The sequence below is a fragment of the Saccoglossus kowalevskii genome, chromosome 17 (assembly GCF_978046115.1).
Source record: "Saccoglossus kowalevskii chromosome 17, keSacKowa6.1, whole genome shotgun sequence".
NCBI lineage: Eukaryota > Metazoa > Hemichordata > Enteropneusta > Harrimaniidae > Saccoglossus > Saccoglossus kowalevskii.
This window is the reverse complement of record NC_140657.1, coordinates 21,238,275-21,251,665: the sequence shown is the minus strand read 5'-3', so window position 1 is coordinate 21,251,665 and position 13,391 is coordinate 21,238,275.

The following is a 13,391-nucleotide window of genomic DNA, read 5'->3' as shown; positions in this document are numbered from 1 at the left end:
AAAAACAATCTACTTTTGTTTGAATGTTTAATATTATTGACGTTCCATTTGAACACTTTCATTTGCTTACGTAAGACGCAGAAGTGCTATAGTTTGTGGCTGAAATAGAACCCTGAATGGTTTGAATACATTTGAATGACCAAACAAAATTATTTGCATAGATTAGACCTGGTTTCGAATTTTCAGAATTATTCAGAATAGTGGTAAATCTTAATTCACAACCGGTTTACTAGCAAATATTATGAGGTTATCATCTGATATCACTTGTTTGCCTAGCTGGTTGATACAACTTGTTCCATGGTCTGTATCATTTAAATATCCGAGGTTATTTTATAAGACTAGCCTATATCATCACTCGCATCAAACAGCTCTACGAACAGGTGATAACATAATGTATCCTTAGGAATGGTATACACTCGTGATTATTTCACAAGTGGCTAATGAGCCTTTAAGAATTGTGTCGAAAATCTTCAGTATTTAAAGTTTCATTCCCACATTGCAAATGTGTTAAACAATACTCTGGGAGTGAGCTAAAAACATAAAATGTTTTAGCTAAAAAATATGGTATATTGAAACAAGCAGCCTCTCGCCTGAGATACATGTAGATCCGCTGTTAGCAATGCACATTTCAATTAGAGAACTGAAGATATCATTAGATAAGCCATGCATGGCACAGTCCCCGTTAGCTATTGAATTCAATCAACATTTGATCATTGACATTTGTATCTGATCATCAAACGAGTTACTTGTCAGTAGGCTGGTTGGCGATCTGCTCCGCTAAAAAAACAAGCAATATGTTTTTGGCTGTTTCCATGTTAGGAAGCTAACGCCGGTTTATAACTAAATGGGGCCCATATACGAAGTTCGCAAAAAAAAAAACCATTCAGTCTTTTAGAAGTTACTTTACTTTATTACTAGGACGTATTCTGCTGTTACATTTATTATTTCCAACTGTGTTGCGATAGTATTTACAGTCCATTGAAAGTTGCGTTGGGATTACGTTAATAGAGTGTAACAATGTAGGCACCGATGATGTCTTACCACTGCGCAGCGTAGCCAAAATAAAAAGCATGATCATTTGAACACTACTATTACAAGACTGGTAAGGGACAACATCAAAAGTTCAATGTAGGATAAAAAACTTAATTCCTTTAGTTTTTTCCCATCCCCCCTACTGAAATTGTATTGATAAATATTGATCATGGCGTCAGACTACATTCACCATTAAATACAAATTGAGAATCGGACAGTAGTATTGCATAGCAGTTGGTTGTCGGGTAGGTGTAAATAGATTTTACAAATGCACCTAATTTGACGCACATATTTACACTGGAACCAAACCATTTTCTCGTCTTGGATGTTTTTCTTTCATTTCCTGTTATTTCTGTCCATGATTGGATAGAAAAAAAAAACGAACTACAAATACTCCAAGATTTTTTTGACTTCATTAAAAAATAAAATCGTTTTTGTAGGATGGAAACTTTTTGAGGTCAACAAGCCCACCCCACCCCTAAAACTAAAAAAGCAAATAAGTTTTTTATCAGACATCGATCTTTTGACGTCGTCCCTAAGTGGTAATAAATTTGAAACGAAAGTATTCAAAAATCAGTTTTTGGCTGCTGCCATGGCAGTGGTGAGTATGAACAAAATCAGCCAAGCCCAAAAAATCAGAGGAGTTAAAAGCCGTTGCTAGTTAAAATATACGTAAAAAACAGTAAATGTTTGCCCGCACTCAAACTGAGTAGAATTAGCTACGTCCGTGCTTTTAATCCTAGAATTGTAGGGTGAGATACATTTGGCGCGAAGCTATCCGAAAAACAGTTTTTTGGCTGTTGCTATGGCACTGGTGGGCCAAATTTTTTTTCAGATTTGTCCTAATAACTCGGGTGAAGGTTTTACCTACCTGCCAAGTTTGAGCGAAATCGGCTAAGCCAAAAAAAATCACATTAGTAATAATACGTGGAAACACTGGAAATCACACAAATAGCCACAAAAGTGATAAGGGCAATCCGAAGATATTGCTATGGAACAGCGCTAATTAAAACAAAATCAGCCATTTTGAATACATGTATATGATGTATAACAAATATATAAAATTTGAACATCATCAGTCAAAGCAAGTCAGAGATATGGCTCCAGAAGCCCAATCATTAAAACAAAATCCAGTAACAAATTGATGTGCATATGTATAATATCATGTATGATGTATGTGTGAAGTTTGATTATGATTGGACCAGGCATTTCTAAGATACAGGCCCGGACGCACATACACACGGACGGACACACAAGGGTCAAAACAAACTAAAAATGAACAAATCTGAGAAAGGTTCACATGTACCTATATATGTAATATCAAAGCAATCAGACTTGTAGTTTTTAACAAGAAGTCGAAAATATCACTTTTTACCAAAAACGACAAAAATATTCACCAAAATTAGAGAATTGAAGATATCATCATGAAATGAACAAATCTAAGAGAGGTCTACCAAAGGTACATACACACCAAGTATCAAAGCATTCAGGCTTGTAGTTTTCAAGACTGACAATCACTCATATGATAAGCTCCGCTCGAATAAGTCGATGGCAAAGCTAAAAAGTTAACTTCTGACTTGTAACTAAACACTAAGCAATTAGAGTCATATGTATAATTAGTCAAACTATCCCACATCTTGTCTGTTCTCCAAAGTAATGTGAATAGATTCTTTTACTTTTTCAAATATTTCAATTCCATCTGATATGTCGTCTCCTAGAGGATTTATGGTGTAGACTAAAGTTTCTATTTCACGATTCAATGGAGGACACTATATTGGGAATATCCACAATACTATCTTCTGGCACAGGTCCAGTCACAGTCTATTTCATAATGATTTATTTGTTCCTAATGGAATAATCAAATAATATCAATAATTATTATGAAACACTTATAGCAGGCTGCTCGTATGAGATCTGCTCGACTGCATCCTACTTAACTGTTTTTTCAATGCAAGATGACAGTAATTAATTGATATACACTTCTTTTGAAGTTCATATTATTGATTATAAACTGATGCTATTGAAATTTACAAACCTCGGTTCTCAGTTTAAACACCTCATGCATCGCTCTATGATTAGTTCCAGCCATATTTAAACTGCCCCGAATCCACAGTTGTCGTGGACTGTTATGTGCTGAGCTGACTTTGTGGTGGTTCCAACCCTCTCTCCATAAACACAAGTCACGATTTATCCTTGGTTTGTATACACAATGAAGCGAAAACATATGAACATAATCTTCTAAATTCAGCATAAAGATGTCACCTAGATGGTAGAATAAATAATAACACTAAAATAAAATGCTGATTATGCACACTCTTTCCGGCAATGAAGCTGCCTCTGCCGGGTCCTCTCTCTGGGTGTTTTAACATGAATAGTGCTACATGCGCATTTTCACCTCCTTTATCGGCTCTTATGCGTGAAGGAATGCCAAACAACTGAGTAGCATGCTCAAAGCAATCTAAAACGGTGTTAGATCCATTGTTATCATTGCATACTAAAAAATCAAGAAGACGGGAAAAGCCATCAATGCCACTAATTTCAACTTGTAGAATACAAAGACAATACAGAACAGGTCGACCATCCACCTTGAATATACATATTGTAAAAGAGTATATGTAGTCAAATGCAACAAAATTAGTCAAGACATGTCCAGGGGGCACACACGGTCCCAGTTTTAAACTTCCTCAAAAAGCATGACGATTACATAATATTACTCTCACACTAGGGATAATATTCAGATCTTGATCGGGAAAAAAGTGCATACATTTGTTTTTTGGACAGTAAATGTTCTTCTGTTAACTACTCCATGAAGTTCAACACGTCGGAGACATTAATAACCCATCCAATGATTTCATACCCGTATTTGGTAAATGCTCTATGATCTTGTGTACTTTATTGTCAAGTTCTGCATCAGACCATACAGCGTACGAATCGGAAATAAAGATACCGTACTCTGACATGCGTTTCTCAATGATACGTTTCAATACACTCAACATAAGTGCCATGAATGAATGAATGAACTTTATTGTTCCCGTGTAAAAAAAAAAGAGTAGGTTACATAGGGTGTTTGCAACAATAAAGAATTTTTGTTAACAAGACAATATTTTGAAAATAACTAGAATGAATGTACTAAAAATTTACAAATAAATAAATTTGTATCAATATAAATACACAAATAAATGATTAAAGAAATCTAATCTCTAATTTTGGTTGCAGCTAAAATAAAGTTTGATATCTCTTATTGAATTTATTTATCTTGATGTGAAAGTAAATATGTGAAATGAAAAATGTTACTGTCAGCCGGAATTTATGTAACAGTTGAGATCTCTGCTGTTCATACTTTGGACAATCTGAAAGGAAATGGATCTCATCTTCAATACACTTATTACAAAATTGCCAAAGTCTGCTATTTATTGGTACTTTTGGGATAGAATGTTTGCCTTCTTCAATAGCTAAACTATGGTCGCTATCCCTGATTTTAGTGTACATTTGTCTATTTTCACCATTCAAATTAAGTAAATAAGGCTCCAAATTCTTTGTTTTAAATTTTTAATATGTTCCGAGTTTAGAATTTTCATTTGATGTAGCAGTTCTCCACGTGTTCACATACGTGCTTTGTAAATTTGATTGTGAAATTTTACAAATTGTTGCTGTTTGTGTTTTGAGGATTTTTCTTTTCAGAAGAAAATCTATTGATGCTTCCTGTAATATGGTTTTAAGATTAATGAACCATCTATTTGATATAAATGACTTTTTTCTGTTCGTAAAATGCCTTTTTGTTACGATATGCAGCCAATATTTTATTATTTGTTTTTTGATGTCAATTAAAAGAGGATATTGCCCCATTTATGCTCTTGCTGCTAGATTACATGAGGTCCTGTTAATCTGCAAGATTTGCCGACAAAACTTCAAATGATTTTTTTCTATCGTGTTTTTTCACATTTGTTGTTATAGAAGGATGGGTTTCATAAAAACGTTAAATATTTTTATTATCCCATAGTATTTTGTTCATAGCAAAAAGTGCTTTTCCAGCTTTCTCTGCTATATTGGCTGTTGCCTCATAGAAATTACCACTTGAACTGAAAATAATCCTTAAGGTAGCGAGACTATTATTTGTGTTGAAAATTACGATTGTCACATTTATTTATTAATAGATGAAATGCACTATAAACTTTCATCTGATAAAGTCAACGTAGCCTAGAATGTCATGTAAGTTGGTTAAAATGTAGATTTTCTGAAGGGGAAGGGAAGCAAGGCAGCTTCAGTAGTGTTTTCCAAAATCAACAACATAGGTTTAATCTGTGTGCCTATAAGTTTCAAAGATTAACTCAAGACAAAGCAATGTTATGTGTTATCAGTAGCTATCTGACACACAATGAGTGTTTCCAAACATTTGAGTGGTTTGTCTCCGCCCCTGTTTATTTCACAGATTAGTCATTTGCATATGAATGTGTCAGACACAGGGTCACACAGCCACGGAAAAAAATCATTGATTTTGTTGTTTTCATTTGCCGATTTTATCGAATTATAGCTATCCCATTCCTTTATGTTTTGGTTTCCAATAGCCTTACACATTTGGATGCATATAGATGGATGCATAGCCTTACACATATGTTAAAACAGACCTTGATGGGAAAACAAATCGATTGTTCAGATAAACAACCTTGAAAATCTTTGCTGTGACTTCATGGACGTTTTTCAAAATACAAGGTCTTCAACAAAAAATAACGTATACTTATTGTCGTCGGATTAACACCAAATTTTTACAGCTTTAATATGACAATGCGAGGAACTTGAATGTGTCCAGACAAACTATTTCATCGATTATTTACCAATGTGTTGTGGTTTGAGTTGGGGGCAATGCGACTAAAACAGAAATTATAATTCAGGACACTACTTTTCAAAACGCGTTGCTTGAATAAACCTGACCAGACACATTGAATTTACCAGACTATTGAACAACTATGAAAAGTGAAAAAAAACTTCTTATCACCAGCATAAACTTTTGATTAAGTAAAGCATCGTAAAATGCAGATACGGGCATGGCAAACACACCTTTGAAAAGCTTGAAGTCTGGCGATTCCAAAAATATATACTTTCCTGGGTCTATTTGTAGTCATTTAGTCACAATTAGAAGATATAAACAAGTATGCAAATAATAGTCCCGCTACCTTAAATAAATATACTGTTTATTACTTTTTTACTATTGACAACCAATGCATTACATGAATCTTTTTTGCAGTGGTGATTTATTGAAAATAACAATTTCAGTTTTAGATATGTTTATTTGAAGTTGCCAATTTGAGTAATATTGTTGAAGTCAATCTGATGTAGTGGAAATGAGAGCCATGTCATCTGCATATATTAATGAGTTTACTGGTGTATTATTCAATGTTGGTGGTTGTGTGTTTGTTTTGTCGAGGCCGTCATTAATGAAAATATTAAATAATGTTGGACTAATCACACAGCCTTGTTTTACCCCTTTGTAACTTCAAAACTCTAGGTAATTAAATTTGATATTTTTGTATGTGTTTTAGTATTAGAGTACATATTTTTAACGAGACGGTAAACCCTTCCATTGATATTATGTTTAAGATGTTTGTAAAAAAGTCCTATTCTCCAAACTGAATCAAAAGCTTTAGCAAAATCAACAAAACATACAAAAAGTCTCTTTTTCTTACATAATTGTTTGGAGATTAGAGTTTAGACAAAAATATGATCAATAGTACGATGGTTCTTTCTAAAACCAGCTTGGTTATTATAAATTAGTTTGTTCTCTTCAATATAGTTATTAAGTCGAGAATTTATTATGCTACAAAACAGTTTACCAATACAACTAGATACAGATATTCGTCTGTAGTTTTGGGGATCATGTTTGTCGCCTTTTTTATACTAATAATCCAAATATCCGTAAATATTGAAGATTCGTGAATTAAATTAAATAATTTAACTAGATGGTCAATTAAGAAATTACAAAAGTTCAATACATAAGCCATCCAAGCCTGCTGCTTTTTTAGTTTTTTGTATTTTCAATGCATTAATCTTAATATTTTCTTGTCTTGATTAGACTCCTTCATAAGATTTATTCGCATGGAGATTGTTTAAAATATTGTTTTTGGATTAATATTTTTAAGTTTAATTTGTTTTTTAAACTGTTTCTTTTTTGCATAATAAGTTGCTCCGAGATTGTCAAAAGGAAATCTATTAATCAATTTTGCAGTTGCTACACGATCGTTTTTTGTTAATTTACAATCATCAAACCATTTATGATTTTTATTTCTAGTTTTTGTCTGTATTTTTAAATGTTTGCTTCTTAAAGATTCCAGTGGCAGCATGGTTGATAATATCATTAAATGAAGAAGTAGCTTGGTTAATGTTCTCTTGTGTTTTACTGTAACTAGTCTTATTAAAGTTATTAATTAGAAATTGGGTATCAGTCGATTTAAGTTTCATGTGATAGTTGAAAACAGATAACTTATTCCATTTCCATTTTGAAGGAGGCAGGTTTAAATTGTTATTCCTGTCACTCTTTTGCTCAAAATAACCAACTTTAAGTAATGTGGATATTTGACAATGATCAGAGTAAATAGTGAAATTATTAACATGAAAGTAATCAAATTCTGACATAATATCATTATAGGCAATAGCATAGTCTACTGTACTATTCCCATTACATTGATAACAAGAAAATTTTTCACATAAATCACGAGGCAATCTGCCATTTAAGATACGAATATTGCAACATTTACAAATATCAATCAAATAGTTTTCAAAATTATTTTTCTCGTTATCCATATTAGATCTATTTGTATCAGAATCTACAAAATAGTTCAAAGAAAATTGATGGTATAGTGAAACTTTCATCCACGAAAAACTGAAGCTGTTCTCGTGGAATATGAAATTTGGGCCTTCCTTGATCTCCGACGAATAATTTTTCAGACTGGTATGGCATCAAAATATTAGGGAGAGATAAATTTAAATAAATTTTGTAAAATGGGAATGGCATGAGTGATTTCAGCGAACACCTCCTCAGCAATATTGTTGTCAATGGTAGGAAAAACAATGTCAGCTTCAATAAGACGTAAATTATCTAAAACAAATTCCAGGTCTCGTAACTGAATGTCTGAATTCAGAGAACAAGCTACATCACGCATTTCTCCAGCCAACTCATTGATGCGAACAGTGTCATGATAATCCGAAGTCGCCATATTGTGCAATGCATTGTGATATGCGGCCCGGGACCATGGATTGAATGTTACATCTATATCGGGGTCAGGTAATGTAGGTCAAGCGAACCGAATGTCGAGACATTTGGACGTGAAAATAACCGAATGCCAAGAAAATTTCTAAATAATGACACAATTGTAACATAATGAAACAATGACAAAATAATATTGTCGCAATTAAACAATAATGAAATAATTAAGAAATAAAGTTGAAATAATGATACAACAGCAATACCATGATGTAGTAATAACACAGTAATGGAATAAGCGCAAAATAAATTTTAAATAAAGATCAAATAACTGAATAATGACCAAATAATAACCAAACAAGTTTTCAAATAAACTAAACAATATTCAAATAATGACACCAAGCTAATTTTGGCGGTATTCTCACCCTTTACTCAGTTTCTTAATTTGGCACGTTGACTTCCGGGGTGTAGTTTAGGGAAAATATTTTCTCCTGCTTTGGCAATTGGATGGATCTTTTTTCTTCACAATTCACAACATAGTTGTTCTAGTGTATGTATTTCCTCTATTACATCAATGACCTTAGGTGCTCTGAACAAGTAATATGTTGAACATTCCATCAATGAATTAGTGCAATTTTTATTTATGTGCACTTAAATTAGAGATATGTTACTTGTCCACTTTGAAAAAAAACTAATAATTCGTTGTTTTGTATTTGGAGTAAATATACAACTATGTCAACCCAAGCAACATAAACAAGGATTCATACATGATTAACAATATTTATTTTCTAATATCAAATCATTCTCATGTTGTAACAATGCATATTTAAAATAGTAAAATTACAATGAATTTTCCACACTTTTAACACTGGTCCCTGGTTGCCAGTAAGAATAGAATATTGACTGAAAAACATGCTATGCATTTCACGATAAGGTGAGACAAGATGGAATTATTTAAAGTAATTTTCATTATTCAAAAAATGTACAATTTCCGCAACTGTTTTTGCAAACTTTTTTCTCCCTTCTTGGAAATGACAGCAGACTTATCTTTATTTTTCCTCAAATATTTGTAAACACTGGCATATGAATTACAGCGGATGTTCACATATAGTTCAATAACTCTGGGAGTAATGATGATTATACCTGACTACTTACACTCTGTCATTTGTGAGTGTGCGCCATGAGCTAGTTACACTTGAACATTCCATCAATTTTTGAGTTAGAACTTGCTTCAAATTACACCCTCTAAAAGATCGTATTTGATCTAACTTCAGGTGCTTCCTGCTCTCATTCTCAACTCTCCTAAAGAAGAGATAAACGCTGTCATTCACTAAAAATAACCCTCCACGGTTCACCTCGTCAGTCCATCGTTTAGTAAATTGTAAAAATGAGTGTGAACTTGCAGCATTAACGTTGGCTTCCCAATTCTGACTAACATGCAACTAAAAACTCATTGCCAGAAAACTTAGATACTTGAAAAGGAACATAACCAGCTGTGTATCTGAGGACCTGTTCTTCATCTTTAGATAAAGATATATCGTCACCATTTGTAACATTCGTAGATGATGGCACATTTGGCTTGCAGAAGTAATTTTACAACTGTGGTTGAAAGGAACTGACACAAAAATGACTTTGGCCTGGATGATATATTGAGCCTGCATGATAGCAAGTACTTATCAATAACTGATGGGATCTTGTCACCAAGTCTCAATGAATGAAGTGTTGTGTACATAGAGTCAAGGTCGTTATTAATCCTTATCACCGCCATTGTCAACTTTAGGCACCACCGACAAAATAGTCTGGCTTGTAATCTGCTCTTTCCCGCTTAAAATATTGATGGAAAACCGCCAAACTTTTGATCCAATAGTATAAGTAATATTTAATTCTGTTTATTTGGTCCAAAATTAAGACTAAATTCTGTACATCTCACAGAAAATTTGCACAAAAATTTAGACAGGGAAAACATCTGGCGGTGAAAATTTTAATTGTCCATCAATGTTCTCCACAATTTACAGAATAGTTATATTTCAACATGAAGTTGTTTAATGACTCCCATCCATTACATGTAATTAGATTTACTATGAATGTATAAATATTTGTTGTTTGATTTATATGAAATTAAAAATACTTACCCTCGATATTGCGTTTTCTACTAAAATTAGTTTTCTTCTTTCTCTGTGATGCAATCTGATTTCCTGTCACCACAAAGAAAAAAATACACATATTAAAAACAAAATCGAGATAATCAATGAATCATATACAGCACAAAAGAACAATTATATTCACTAAATCTACGATGTCATAAACGATCAGATTTAAAAGACTAAAGTACCTGAACAATCCGAACAAAACCATGGTGAATCGCAACAGGTCATCTCGTCAGTTTCGACTCCATTACAAGGACAAAACCTTTCCTCATCAAATCCAGACTTTCCAAGGCTTCTATATTGTCTAAATCAAAACTTTCGCCCAGAGAATCTTCTAAGAGTTGTTATCGAAGATAAGGTCATTGATCACATCGAAGCGATCCGAAGTTGCACGAAGCACCCTAAAGCCGACTAATCTGTGTTAATCACCTTTGACGTATTGAGCATAATGCATGGACCATGTTGTGCAGAGCAGTTGAAAGTTTTCAGAAAAAGTCTCTAAGTACAGGTATCTACTGTGATATCTTTTTTTGTCGTGATAACAAGTAAATGTTGATTTCTTTCGACCGTGACAATTTACCAAACTCATTCGATAATCAGAAACATTGATGCTATTCTAACATCTTCGCTACCAGGAGAAAGCATAACAAAACAAAGCGTGCAAGCTACGACCGGGAATAAACCACGACAGCGGTAAATTTATTAGACATCCGTGAAGCCGGCACATCGATAAGTAAACTCAATCACCAACAATTGTGAAAACTCGTAACAAGATGCGTCCGATACACACAGACCTCTTCAAAATGAGGCCAGGACGACAAGAAACCGGAATGGTGGCCTCTTAACATTCGCCAAAAAACACATTTGACCCCTTGCATAGGCTTTTTTGCTACTCGAATATGGCATATTTTGCTACTTGCGACTCGCAACTTAGTACTCGCATATGGAGTATTTTCTAGGTCGTACATACCTCATTGCATTGACAATAATACATGTGCCCATGGTGTATGAATGTACAATTTGTGTGGGGCGAACATTATCAAATAATTTATACAATAATTTTATCATTTTTGACTTCTTGTAAAAAGTCTGATTAATTTGATATTGCATGTGGACCTCTCTCATATTTGTTCATTTCGTGATGATATCTTTAATTCTCTAATTTTTTGAATAATTTTGTCATTTTTGGTAAAAAAAATCTTGTTAAAAAACCACAAGTCTGATTGCTGTGATACTATGAATATATAGGTATCTCAGGTCGACCTCTCTCAGATTTGTTTATTCCCAACGATATCTTCAGTTATTTAATTGAAATTTGCATTGCTAAAAGCGGAGCTATCCTTGCAGACAGACTGCTTGTTGGCATTTCTTATAAGTGATCAACTTCATATCTTTTGCGTGTATCTTGCAGAGTCACATCTTTTCGTTAGACAGATTAAATATTTTGGAATTTTGCATACTCTGGTCACCATCTTCAATTTCCTGTATAAATGGCCAAAGATTTACATTTTTATTGATTGATATGATTTTCGTATGTTTATACTATTTACAGAGAATCTTATTTTTTTTTTATAAGTCACTTGGTTTGACTTAATTTTATGAGAAATACATTTAGCTAAAACAAGAAGTGCTCTGTTGTGTGCAGCCTGTGTGTTCTTACTTCACTAAAAAAAGACTTTAGCAGTCACATTTCTTGGTTTTCGATAAAGCTGAAATTTTTCAAACATCTCCCAATAGACAATCCACATTAAATTTGGTATGAACCCATTGGAAGACATTCAATATTTTTTTCAAATTTACACAACTACATTTTAGTAAACCATGTCCACCACAGGCATTGTGAAATGAATAAATTTTATAAAATTGGTTTCCATTTGGGTAGACATTAAGTCCCTTTTTACCTCCGCTGTTGACTTTTTCAAGCGGAGCTTATCATATGAGTGATTGTCTGTCGTCCGTGTCAATGTTTTACTTTTTCGACTTCTTCTTGAATGCCTGAATGCTTTGATATTTGGTGTATATGTACCTTGGGTGGATTTGTTCATTTCACGATGATACCTTTAATTCTCTAATTTGGATGAATATTTTTGGTAAAAAGTGATATTTTCGACTTTGTTAAAAACCGCAAGTCTGATTCCTTTGATATTATACATATTGTTCATTTTCTAATGATATTTTCAGTTCTTTAATTGAAATGTGCATTGCATTGCTAACGGCCGAGTGGCTGCTTGTTTTACTAACATTATCATGACATGTCACTTACACTGCTTTCCAATATTTACAGGTGGTGATTAGACCAATACCTAATACAAGTACTCCAATTCATCATCGAGAGGCATCAAATGAAGAGGCGTTTATTAATTTTGATGGCGATTACTCCATTCAGCCGAGTGTTATGGATATGAAGGTGTACAGAGCGTCTACGACTATGACGGTCTCCATCCTGATATGATGGTTGCAGTCTTTGTACCACATGTCAAAAATACTCCCCAGGCAAGGTAGTTGATGGAGAAACTTTTCAACGTTATTGGTACAGTGGCTCGTGGACAAGTCAATGGAAGCCATGCTTTCTTGGTGTTGCCAGAAACAGAAAAGCAAATGTAGATAAAGTCTGGCTGCAATTTTTTGGGATTTTCAGCTCACTAAGGGTGGAGCCCTTCATAAGTCGACGCAAAATGTATTGAGGGAACGATATAGAGAGGTTGAAGATGACTTTGGTGAGGAAGATTAATTATATAATGAAAAATGTATTATTAATGTTTTTAATTTTCCTATTTTTCACTGATAGTAAAAAGTCTATATGTTCATTTCAAATATGTCTGATATTGAGTAGTATTTAATACAACAATTCTCTTTTATCCAACAAACCTAGACTCTTGATTTATGTGTGTCTGTATTGCATTGTACTTTGATCCACCTGTACATTTGTCCACTCCAATAACCATTCGCGAACAATTACATATTAAATATGCAAGATCATATCTGCTGACACAGCAATCTCAACATTCGTGACGATT